This window comes from Crocodylus siamensis, chromosome 2 (assembly GCF_052110815.1).
Source record: "Crocodylus siamensis isolate JL-2025a chromosome 2, ASM5211081v1, whole genome shotgun sequence".
NCBI classification, from domain to species: domain Eukaryota; kingdom Metazoa; phylum Chordata; order Crocodylia; family Crocodylidae; genus Crocodylus; species Crocodylus siamensis.
Genome location: NC_143396.1, coordinates 279,465,824 through 279,478,561, shown reverse-complemented (window position 1 = coordinate 279,478,561; position 12,738 = coordinate 279,465,824).

Sequence of the window (12,738 nt, the reverse complement as noted above, 5' to 3'; positions counted from 1 at the left end):
GTGGGAGGGGGCGGAGTTCCAAGCGCAGGGGTTACTCCCCCCCCAGGGGATCGGCGGAGCCAATCGGAGCGAGGCCCCGCCCCCTTTTTCCTACTGCTCCCGCGCAGAATGCCCGCAGGCCCCGCCCCCCCGCGTTCTGGTCCAGGCAGCCAGCGCCGAGCGCCGGCGGGGGGACTGAGGAGGCCGGGCCCGCAGGGTTGGGAGACTGCTAAATGGGAAGAGAGCGGCCGTAGGGGTTTATTGTGGACCCGCACACTTCAAGAAGCGGGGTCCCAGCATGAAGCAGTTTAAAAGGCCGCGTGTCCAACTCCTTAGCATCCAATGAGGCACAGCTTTACTAGGGACAGACGGGACGGGAAAATGGCAGCGGTCACCGCTGCCGTTGACAGGCCGGTTTGCACAGGATGAGCCTGCCTCGGGCAGGGGCCCCTCCAGCCCTGCCCTGCTGCTCTGGGGGTGTCGGTGGAGGCGCTGGGAGGCTGCTCCCAGGCGCTGTCGTTACAGTGCGCCTCATGGAGTCCGCCGGAGCGCGGTAATTGCTGCGCTGCCGCCAGCCTCAGCATCCCTGCACTTGAAACCATGGTGGCTGGGTAAAGCACCTCCGCTGGCCTTTTGAGGTGCGGGGACGCTGATACGTGGCGCACACACAGAGGGCACTGATTCACGAGGTGGGGGGCACATAGTGAGCACTGGCCAGGGGTCGGCGACCACCCACAGGCGCCGCCAGCAGCATCGGTGGCAGCCAGCGGTGACTGCGGGCTGCCCGCAGATGCTGTTGTCGGTGGGGTGGCGATTGGCGACCACCTGCAGGTGTTGCTGACAGTGTCGGCTGCACTTTTTTGCAGGGGGTGCACGGGCACCCGCGTGCACCCCCCCATGCCTCATCCCTGGCCAGGCATTATTGTGGTAGGGTTGTTCCCAGAGTTTTAAGATGAGGTTTGATAAGCCCTTGTCTTAGTGTCTAATGTGTTCACTAATGGGACAACAGTGATCTTCCCCTTGAGTAGGGAGCTGGGTTAGATGTGACCTACTGGAGCCCATCTTTTCTAGGATTCCTGTTCTTAAAAGCCATTGGCTTTCCTCACCTCTCTGCTGTGCCCCCTTGTTGGGGATAGACTTGCCAAATTGCCAGGGATCTCAGCCATTTAATCTAGCCCTGCTGCAAGCTGCACTGTTCCCAAACCAGCCACACCAGGTGCCTCTTCCCAAAACCCTCTCATAAAAGATGTGCCACAGCTGCCCCAGACAGCTTATTTAATTGTCTGCCCATTCTCATTGCGAGGAAATTTTCCCTTAGATTTAATCTAAATCTGCTTTGTTGCAGTTTAAGCCCTTTGCCACGTGGCCTCCCCTCTCTGGCAGGAAGGAGCTATTTGTCTCCCTTTATGGCAGCCTTTCAAATATTTGAAAACTGCTCTTGCATCCCTCTTTAATCTCCTTTCTTCAAATTAAACAGACCTAGTTCCTTCAGCCTTGCCTTGTCTTCCCTATGCTTGCCTTGCCATTATATTCTGGCTCACTATTGCCTCCCCCCTGAAACACTACGAGACTGAGTTAAAAAATCTTTATATTTCCCCCTCCAAAAGGCAGGTTCTTTTTATGTGTTCTTCTTCAGCTTTTCTCCACAGCCTGGAGGGTTAGCTGCATGCTATTTTTTTTCAAGGCCAGCTGAGATTCTCACATAATCACAAGATTTGAAGAGACGAACCTTTAAAAAAAAACCCATGATTAAATCCGGAGAACTAGCAACACTGTTTGCTCACTCCTGCTCTCCCATTTTCTCTCTCTCTTCTTCTTTCTCTGGGTCCTTTCAGCCTCCTAAGAGTATCCCTGTCTTGTTTCCCTTTTCTGTCCCTCTTACCCTCTTTGTCTCTCTTCCTTCGTCCACGCAGGGCAAGAGATTGATTTCACCCACTGTGCCAGCTGGGACTGGGAGGTGCTGCTCCAGCTGCTGTGCAGAACAGGCTGTCAGGCAGCCTCCCAGTCCCTCTTCGCTGTCTCTCTTGTGTTTTGAGTACAGAGAAGATGAAGCCCAGGGAAGGACAGGGGCACTGTTCCCATGGCTGCTGTTGGCTGACTGCTCTCATGCTCGTCTGGCTGAAAGCAGCACACAAAGAAGCCTCAGTTGTGCCTTTCCTTACGATTCTGGCTGGGATCCACTGCCTTTTGGCCTGTGTTTAAATATCTGCGTCTGCCCCAGCCAACCTAGGATCAGTGTGCATGTGAAGGACAAGGTTTCCCAGAACAATGCCTAGAGAAAGGAGACTCCCTACCGTTATGCCCCATCCCAGCCAGAGTCGCACACATTCATACCCCCATACTTCCTACTTCTGATCTGGAAGGACGCTCTACTTAGGGGTGAGAGACCAAATGTCCCAGCTGCAGGGCTAGCGTCGAGCTCTAGAATTAATGAGTGGGCTTCCAAACCAATTTCTTGTTCCCTGACGCCTTGTAGCCATTTCCATCAGGGCACCACTACTGATGATCTGGAGCAGGATCAATGAGGTTATTGTCTGGGAAACACCCTAAACTCATCTGAGCCATACTGTGGTGCATTAGTCATCCAGCCCTGACGTGCATGTGCGCAGGACCTCTTCATGTCTCCAACTTCGCATCTGGTCTTGAACTATGCACAGGATGGGGGTGATGGGGGAAGGCCAGCTGCTCAATCCGCGCGATTCTTTGAAACGGGTTTGTACTGCAGTGCTTTGTATTTTGGCTGCCTTCCCAAGGCAGAAGGCTAGGAGCCTATGAAACAAAGGCTGAGATTCTCCTTTGCATTTCAGGCTCCCCAAGTCTGAGTGGCCCATGTACGTTTCAGGACCCCAAAGTCTGGCTCTGACCCCTCTGGGATCTGATGTACAATGAAGGCTGCTATCGCCAGCAAGAATTGGAGTGTCAGCCTTTGGCCTGAAGTTTTGAAAACCTGACTGCGGGGGAGACAGCGGTGCCCTTCTTCCTACAGGAACAACAGGAACCTCCCTCAGCAGACTCCAGAACACACTGGTAACAATGTTCTTTATTTATCTCTCCAAACCATGGCACATAATAACCCGCTGTGGGAAAAGCAGCTGCAGGCTGAGTCATGACTGAGGCTGCAGTTTCACACAAATAAGCTTCGCTCCAGATATGCTAACCTGCAAAACCAGCTGCTGTGCCACCTAGTGGCATAACTACTTAAACCTGGAATAGAAAAGCCCTGAAAGATTACTGGAAGAATAATCTCTGCTGGTACAGATTACAAAACCAGAAGGGGCTGTGATGGGGTATGTCTTCACTGCAGAGTCAAGGCCAGTTATCTACTCTTTAGAGTTTGCCTAGCTAAAGAGAGCAGGGAGAAGACAGGGTAGATTTGCCCCTTGCAGATTAACTCAGAGATGCATAGCATAAGCTTTAGTAAGCAATGGGTTTACTTTGTCAGCTTCAGAACAACTCAGCTATAGAGCAATTGTAATAGCAGCTGATGAGTTGTGCTAAGGGGAGTGTTAGCCCTCAACCCATTTCTGAATTTCTCAGCTCACATTAAAAAACTACTCCACTTGAATTAGGGGTTGGTTTTTTTTGGTGTGTCTGGGACTTGGGTTAGAAGCAACCCTCAAGTGAACCTAATTCCCACATTGAGTCCCCTAGTTTTTGTTGGAGCCCTAACACAACTTTTAGAAAGAAAGCCAACTTGGATTTCACAATTTAATACGCCATTTTTTAAAACCCTCCATGTAGACACTTACACAGCCATATCTGGAAAAACAAATGCGAGGCTGGAATTCTACAAATTCCCAAATAAAAATCATTTTTAGGTAATTATAACCAAACATTTTTCACTCAATCTTGCTGAAGCAATAAAAAAAACCCAAAAGACATTCACTTTGGGTTAAACGTGTTTTGTTTGACCCAAAATTAAATATTCTGGGTTTATAGTTTTCAACGTTATATTAGCTAGAGCAGGAAATGGCCAACCTGCAGCATGTGTACCACAAGTGGCACAGGCAGCCTCTGTGGCTAGGGACAGAAGTTACACATAAACCAGTTTAAGTGATCAGAAGCTGGTTTAAACCTGTAACAGAATAGAATCCCAGTGCACATAAACCAGTTTCAAAATGGCCCAAATTGGTTAGAGATAAACCTGGTTGAATGTAGCATTAGACTGAACTGATTTGGGGCAAACCGGTTTACGAATCTTCTGCCCCAAACCCTTTCCTGATTCATGTTAAATCACAGTCCCCCAGCATCCCCGCATGCTTTCCAGCCCTGGGCTAATGTGTGCTGTCTGCTCCAGAGAGCAGGGCTGGCCCCACCCCTCTACTCGCTAGCTGGAGCAGTGAGCGCTGCCAGTGTGGGGAGGGGGTGAGAGCAAGCCCAGCTATGGAGGCAGCTCAGTCTGGGGGTGGGGTGGGAGCAGGGATTACCCGCCTCCTCCTCCCCAAGCAAACCCCAGCTGGGGTATGGGGACACGGAGAGGGTTAAACATCCCTTTTCCCCTGCTCAAATTTACCGGTGGCTACGAATGTACTGTGGACTACAAAATCCTAATCTCCAACCTTTTTAAGGTGAAGAGCACTTTCTAAAGTAAAGGGGCAATCCAGGATCTACCTCACCCCCCCCGCCCAGCAGGCCACTTCATGGGGGACGGAAAGGGTGGGAGGGCCGATTGAGGCCCCCCATGGTAAAGGAGAGAAAGGGGCAGGGGTAAGTGGCGCCCTGGCCTGGCTGAGTGGTGGAGGGTTGGAGTCCAGATGGTTCACCCAGGTGTGCAGGGGGGCTCCCACTGCTGCATGCACCTCAGCAGAGGTCTGGGGGGCACGCGCCCCTTTGATCTGTGCACAGGGTGGAGGCAGCTTTAGGTTGAGAGTGTGAGGCACCGGCAGGGCTGTGGCAGGACGGGGCTGTGGGTCTGGAGTGCAGGGTGGGCACTGAAAGGGCTGGGGGCAGGGGCTGTGGATCCAGAATGAGAGGCACTGGCAGAGGTAGTGGGGGCAGAGGCTTGCAAGTGAGGGGCAGAGGCAGGTCACTAGCATATCACTGCCTCCCCTAATCTACCGTTCCCCCACGACCCCTGACCACCAGGCGGTAGGACACATGTAGCACTGGACCGATTGGCCCGTTCAGGGCCGCACGGGGTGGGGAGGGGGGTTCTAGTGGTCCATGTGGCCCCGGACAAGCCAATCATCCCAGCACCTGGTGCAGGAGTGGTTTGACACTGCACCCGCCCCACTGCCACCACTCTCCTGCTGCCAAATTTCTGGAGCCAAAGGGAGCCCTGTGGGCTGGACAGTCCAACCTTGGGTGTGGGATAAGGTATACAGGTTCTTATTCTGATGGGCAGGGGTGGTGAGGGGTCTTGTGGGGCCCAGTGCATGGAGCTGGGCGGGGTGGTGTGGGGCCCTAGGGCCTGATCCTGGCAGGTAGGGTCAGGTGGAAGCAGTGAGGTACACATTCTGGCCTGTGGACCTGCCCCTGCACCACTCATGTAGCCCACAGGGCCAAAAGATTGAGCACCACTGCCTTAGAGCTGTTAGGCTTGCTGAGAAATACCCTTGCTCATATGCTATTTCTCCAGAGAAAAGCCTCAAGCATTCCCCCCATGGTTTGAAAAATACCTGGGGTACACACAAGGGTATAAATGTGAGTGGATATATTTTATATAAGAGAGAGCTGTGCTTTCTGAATAATAGTACAGCTGAAGGATTGAAGTAGAGTTGATGATATAAATTACTGGCCCAGTATGGCTTGCAGAGAAAACTGACTTGGTTATAGTAAATCACATTAAACAGAGCAGTTCTTGGTCTTCTGTGCTAAAGTTTTAGCTGATGTGAATATAGATGTGAGACAGTTGTGGATTGAGCAACGTCTTCAGAAGTTTTATATGAGGTTTTGGCATACCAGTAACAAGGATCTTCTGACCAGCATGTGGCAGTCCTCCCATGGCTCTCTGCTGTCTGTAAATGTATTGTTATGCACTATTTGCACTTTTCAAAAAACCCAGGTATGAGTGGATGCATGTCCAGCTATAAATATGGACAGGTAGAGGTAGGAGTCACAAAGGCAGAGTGCAAAGGACTTGGCTATCATATAATTGTCCCTCATGTAAAAGGTGAATAAACAGGTATCTCCATCATGACATCAGAGGGCCAAAATGGAGGAATGAGAGAGGGCCGATCACCAGAACATCCCTGGTAGCATCAGCTGGCCCTCGGAGAAATCCACGGAGCCAGCAGGCACCAGGCAGAGGGATTCTCTCTCAGGGTGACACAAGAAGGGCCTTACAGTCACAGAGCACAGCCTGACCTTCAAACTTCTTCCTCCTAGTGTTGTGGATGGCCAGCTTGACCAGGACCAAGAGGAGGCTGACAAGCAGTTTTCCCTGGATAGGGTGCACGTACACGAACGGGTCCAGCCTTCTGCTGAAGTTCTGGAGGAGCTGACACAGGAGAAACAGTCTGATATGTCCCACAGAGGTACACCAGTCTCCCTGTGACAGCAAGAGAGGTAAGAGTCAGGAGACCCTCTGAACTGCAACATCAACCTGCCCATATTTATTCGAGACAGGTCCTGTCAGAACAACCTGGTGGCCTTCTATGACCAGGTCACAAAATCCTTAGATGCAGGTGTCGCAGTGGACGTAGTTTTTCTGGACTTTAGGAAGGCCGTCGACACTGTCTCTCACCCCATTCTCCTTAAGAAATTAGTCGACTGTGGTGTTGACGCCTACACAGTCAGATGGGTTGCAAATTGGCTGGAGGGCCACACCCGGAGAGTGGTGGTGGACGGGTCATTTTCGACCTGGAGGGATGTGGGCAGTGGGGTCCCCCAGGGCTTGGTCCTTGGGCCTGCACTGTTCAATATCTTCATCAGCGACTTGGACAAGGGGGTGAAAAGCACCCTGCTCAAATTTGCTGATGACACTAAGATGTAGGGGGACGTAGGAGGGATATGGAGAGCATCGAGAGGGTCCAGACAAGGGCCACTTGCATGATCGGGGGCAGCAGGGCAGGCCCTACGAGGAGAGGCTACGGGACCTGAACCTGTTCAGCCTCCACAAGAGAAGGCTGAAAGGGAATCTGGTGGCCATCTCTACAAACTGGCCAAGGAGCACCAGCAGGGAATAGGAGAGTCCCTGTTCCCCCGAGCACTACCAGGAGTAATGAGGAATAATGGCCATAAACTGACCAAGAGTAGATTTAGGCTAGACATCAGGAGGCGCTACTTCACTGTCAGGGCAGCTAGAATCTGGAACCAGCTTCCAAGGGAAGTGGTGCTCACTCCTACCCCGGGAGTCTTAAAAAGGAGGCTAGATAATCATCTAGCCGGGGTCGTTTGACCCCAGCATCCTTTCCTGCCTATGGCAGGGGGTCGGACTTGTTGATCTGCTCAGATCCCTTCCAACCCTACCAACTATGAAACTATGCCCACAAGTCTGGTAGGATGTGGGACCAGGGTAGATTAGGGAATGGTCTAGCAAGCTTTTCCCTTCCACAGGTGGTAGAAGTTTCCACCATTTGGTGAACTGAGATACGAGAGCAAAGAAGTGAATGGTATGACCACCCTGTACGCCAGAGGTGGGTAAAATACGGCCTGTGGGTGAGATCCAGTCTACCAAAGGACTCTATCTGGCCCACAGTGGGTTTCTCAGCCCTGCCCAGGCCAGGTGCAGAGGGCAGCCTGGGCTGTGGTGTATGCAGCCAGTCCTGTTGTCCTCAGGGGCATGGTGGTGCCGGGATGCTATGGCAGCTGGATTCAGCTTCCCAGCAGCTGCTGCTGCCAGTATCTTCACTGATGCCAGACGTGGCCCCAGCCCATCTACCCCACACCCACCATCAGAGGCATTGGATGGAGTGGGTGGGTGGGGTCTCAAAGATCAACTGGGGGCCAGGGCCTGAGGTAGAGCTGCTTTCTGCTCCATGCACATCCCTGCCCATGGAACTGGCATTTATCACAGACATGCAGCGAGTGGATTGCGGCTCTGCCCCAGCCCTACACTGTCACTGCCCCACAATCCTGGCCCCACTGCCTGTCCTGGCAGCACTCAGTTCCAGTGGCTCCCCAAGTCTGAGCGGCCCATGTATGTTTCAGGACCCCAAAGTCTGGTTCTGACCCCTTTGGGATCTGATGTACAATGAAGGCTCCTATTGCCAGCGAGAATTGGAGTATCAGCCTTTGGCGTGAAGTTTTGAAAACCTGACTGCGGAGGAGACAGCGGTGCCCTTCCTCCTACAGACAGCGTGCAGTGCCCTGCCAAGCCATGCTGCACCCATGCCGTGGGGAAGCTGCCATGCAGGTGCCAGGTGGGCAGGGTGATCCCCGCTGATCCCCACTGCCCCACACTGCACGGCAGGGCTCTGCTAGAAGTGCCCAGAGACCCCAATCACTGCTTCTGCAACTGGTGAGTGCAGGGCTTTTTTTTCTTTTCTTTTTTTAAGTGCCAGGACTAGGCTGGGGAAGAAGAGGGGATAGGGCCAGGCAGGGCAGCTGTGGGGGCTTCTCCCACAGCTCCCCCCACCCGGGGAGAGGCAGGCACAGCTGGAGGAGCTGAGGGAGAACCTGCAGCCACCCAACTGTGCCTGCCTTTACCCAGCGGATCCAAATCACCAAATCTCTCCAAATCAGCACCGAATCTTCTGAAGCTGATTCAGTGGAATCGATTCAGGACTGTGATCCGAATCTCCAAATCAAATCACTGTCCTGCAATCGGCCAAATCTGAATCTGAATCAAATACTTCCCTATTTGCAATGGCCTACTGTATGGTTTCTTTTTGTACTGGGAGAAAGGCTTTTCTCTTGGCATGAACGTAATGCCTGTGCATAGTCAGGCTCACTGCTCTAAAGACCTTCCTGCTTCACTTAGAGTGTATTACCTCTTTCCTCCCTGTCCATCACTACTGATGTGTACTGCATATAGTAGGCCTGCAAGTCCAGTAGCCTTTGCTGCACACGGGGATTTTTCTGGTACCTAAGCATCTACTTGTTGAAACATTTAACCTTGTAGCTTCATCAAATCCAATGCCTACCCAAACAAATGAGTTAAGAGCTCTGCTGTTTGCAAGATGCTAATCCTCTGGTTTAATGCTTGATTAGGTCTGAAATCCATTATTGCTAATGAGACTATGGGGGTGGAGGGCAGAGGAGCTTTCTTCACAAGAGCTCAGAAATAAGCTTCCTGATCTCTGCTGAGCTTTGCACGATACAGTGAACAGTAAATTGCTTGCCCTGCTATTAGAACAGCATTGTTAGACAGTGTTACTGAAATGTCTGAGACTTAATTAGTTATGCTTGTGTCACACCAACTTAAGAATAGGCCCTTTTCATTTAAGAAACTCAGTCAAATAATTAAAAAAAAAAACTTTAATATATTAAAAGTGAGTCATCCTAATGATTAACTATTAGTACTGTCATTGCTTCCTCAGCCCAAAGATTTCAGCTATGCATTAGTTAAGCATCAGAAAGACGTGCTAGTGATTATTTCCCCTGTCTTGTACTTGGGGAAACTGAGACACAGACAGCTTAAGTTACATGCTCAAAGGAAGAGGACAGGTCACTGTGTTTCATCCATCCCAGTCCTCCACTGCCCCAAAGTAAAATTAAGCAATCAATCAGTCACCAGTAAGCATGGTCACATTGTTTAGCATCTTATAGTTTAGAATGAATGAAAAGTATTTTTCTATCTTTTTTTTTAAAAAGCATGGATTTAAGTGGCACAAAGTGCCATGCTCTGAGTGTAAGCAGGGCAGTCATCTGCCCTAAGTTCTGCATGGGCACAGCATTCAAGGTGAAATGATCGTGCAGGTCAACTCGGCCCTTACAGGTATGAAACACAAGGACAAAAGTCAGAAGAGGGCTTCTCGCCTAGACCCTGTGGGACTGATTTTGCAGGTCTGTAGCTTGGACAGTGAGATGCAAGGTAAAGATGACCAGAGTGTCCCACAGAGGCACTAAAAGCCTGCACAGGGGAGCCATGCTCTGGTACAGGCACTGTGGATGACAGTCCTGGTAAAGACCCCTGGAAAGCCAGGGCACAGGAGGTGTGACAGGGCAGAACCACATCGCACAGCACGGGAGAGATTCTGTTCAGTGCTGCGTAGGGCAAGGGAGGCTGCCGTGCCCTAGGTCATGTCTGTGCTTGGAAGGGTATGCCAGCAGAGCTGTACTGACAAAACCATCTAGTGCAATTGTGGCTGCTGCCATTTCCCTAAATGGAATAAATTAAACTGAGGTAAAGGGCAGTTTTCTGATGCATCTGAGACTCCCTTACGGTTTTGCCAGTGTTGTCAGCCAGGGCGTGACTTTTCTCAAACTCCCTAACTATGCCAGCAAAACTTTGACATTTACTCTAAGCCCGGGGTTCCCAAACTCTGACAGATTGCTCACCGCCAATTTTAAAATGATACAACCTTAAATATCACCAGTAAATATTTGTCATATAAAGTAATTTTAATAAATCTGATAATGCGTACCACTGACAGGTTGTCTGCATATCACTAGGGGTATGCGTACCACAGATTCAGAACCTCTGATCTAAGCTTTGGACAAGTCCTTGGTTTTGCCTAAGCTGGGGCTAGCCCCTGGAGCAGGCCAAACTTGGGGGGCAGAAATGGGCTTTGTGCCAACTTAGCATCTGAGTTATGATTTTTGTGCTGTAGCTCTCAGGCCTGGCTTCCTTCGATATTGGGCTAATACAGCCATTTGGGATGGGGGCATGATTTAATTTTCCCAGTATGATTATTTCAGTACAACCTATACTGCTAGAAAAGTGTCACGTGCCACTGTAGCTTTTTCCCCTTCCTGTAGCTTCAGAGTGATATACTGGTATACCCAGATCCACACTAGAAGGGTTATACCTCTTATAATTTACCAGTAGAATTAAAACCACACAAGTTCCTTTCTTACCAACCTCTGTGTGTGTAACATATCTGTGTGGTCAGATGGTGACTTCCCTTCCTTCTTCTACCATAGACCAGGCTGCAGTATCTGAAAGAGACAGAACATTTTTGAGAATGGCACCCAGGCGACAAGTGCAAATATCTCTCAACCATGGCTAACATAATTCAGCTCTTCAGTCAGAATTTCCTTAAACTTTTTTGCAGCATAACAGCAGTTAATATTAGGCCAGTCCTACTAATGCAAAGTTGCAAATGGTAAATTTAAGATTGCTAAATGCACCATCCTGCTTTAAATATGAAACGTTAAAGCTAAATAACATCCAGACCTGGGCTAGTAGACAGACACGAAACAGCCGGGCACAGATCTCATATTTGCTGATCATAAGTAACATCATAAATTTAAAATCTAGGCAGTTCCACAATGGAGATCAGAAGAGGGCAGCAGAGTACATGAGGAACTATCCATGGGTTAGGAACGCTATCTCACCCCAGACTGAAAGAGGGCGGCGTGGATCTTGCTTAATTGTTCATTGCTGCATTGCTGATATCATGCTTCTGAGACCAAAACAAAATTGCTCATAAAATCAGTGAACCAATAGTTCGGCTGGAACTGGACAGGAGTTTGAAGTTTGGATTTAGATCCTGACTTCCCCAAATACCAAAGTGTTTGGATTCTGGGACTTAGTTTGGGCTGATTTCTATTTATGGTAAAAAACAGAAAAGGCTTAGCACATGTTTTCTAGCAGCTGGACTAAGCTTCTAATGGTATTGCAAAAGAGGTCAGCAGAATAGTGGAGTAGCAGCATAAGGCTACAATTATAAACCAGAACAAAGCCATGTGTATTTGAGTCAAATTAAACAATTTGTTGTGAAAACGGTGAAATGATTCCCGTTCAGACATTATCAAAATGGGCAGTGCTTATGAATTAATAATATGACAGTGTGTCATCAGCAATGGTCCTGGTTTTCTGTATTTAAAAATCACAAATGCTCTGATTAAAACCCCCCAAATCCATGTTTTTCCGTGATTAAAATGAAAGACCACTATATCTATAAGTATCAGTTGAACACAATGTTTTATTGATATATTTACAATTTTAAAGCAAGTTGGAAGCCTACTAGTGCCTTAATCACTATAATAAAATAAATTCTAAATACCTATAATTCTAAATACCTATAAATTTTGGTGTTTGATTTTGGGTTTTTTATCATGGAAAATCAGTGCTCCCCCTGCCTCCTTCACTTACCAGGACGCGGGTACAGCTGCATCTGCCCCCCCTCCCCCTACTGCTTTGTGGCACTGTATAGCCCTGATATACCAGCTCCCTGCTCATGCCATTGCCCCTTACTCCCACTTACAGCCCCCCCCACCCCTGCTGGTGCCCCTCACTCCCCCACCCCCCAGCCCTGCTGGAGGGGGCCCCTAGCTGCCAGGGCAAAGCGCCCCCTGCCCGCCCGATAGTAGCAGGGATGGTGGCATAGGGTTGTGCCTTTCACTGCTGCTGGGCAGGCATGGGGTGCCTCACTGTGGCAGTGCGGGGCTCGCAGCAGTGGCACCGAGCTTCCCCACCTGGTCCTGATCTGGCCTGCTGTGCCAGGCCCCACCCACTGGGCCATGGAGGCCCCGGGGGGAGGGCAGCAGGGTGGAGAGCCCGAGCCCGCAGGAGGCCGCCCCCACCACCGGCATAAATCTAGATGTCACGCGCCCCCATGTCTCCCCCCAGTAATGCACACAGTGGCAAGGAACCAGGCCCCCTTCCCACCTCCAGACAAGCTGCCCGTGGCTCTGTCCCCCCAGGGCCCTGTGACCGGACATAGCCCAGCTCCCTTCTTCCCTCACTATAAGGACCTCAATCCCCACCCC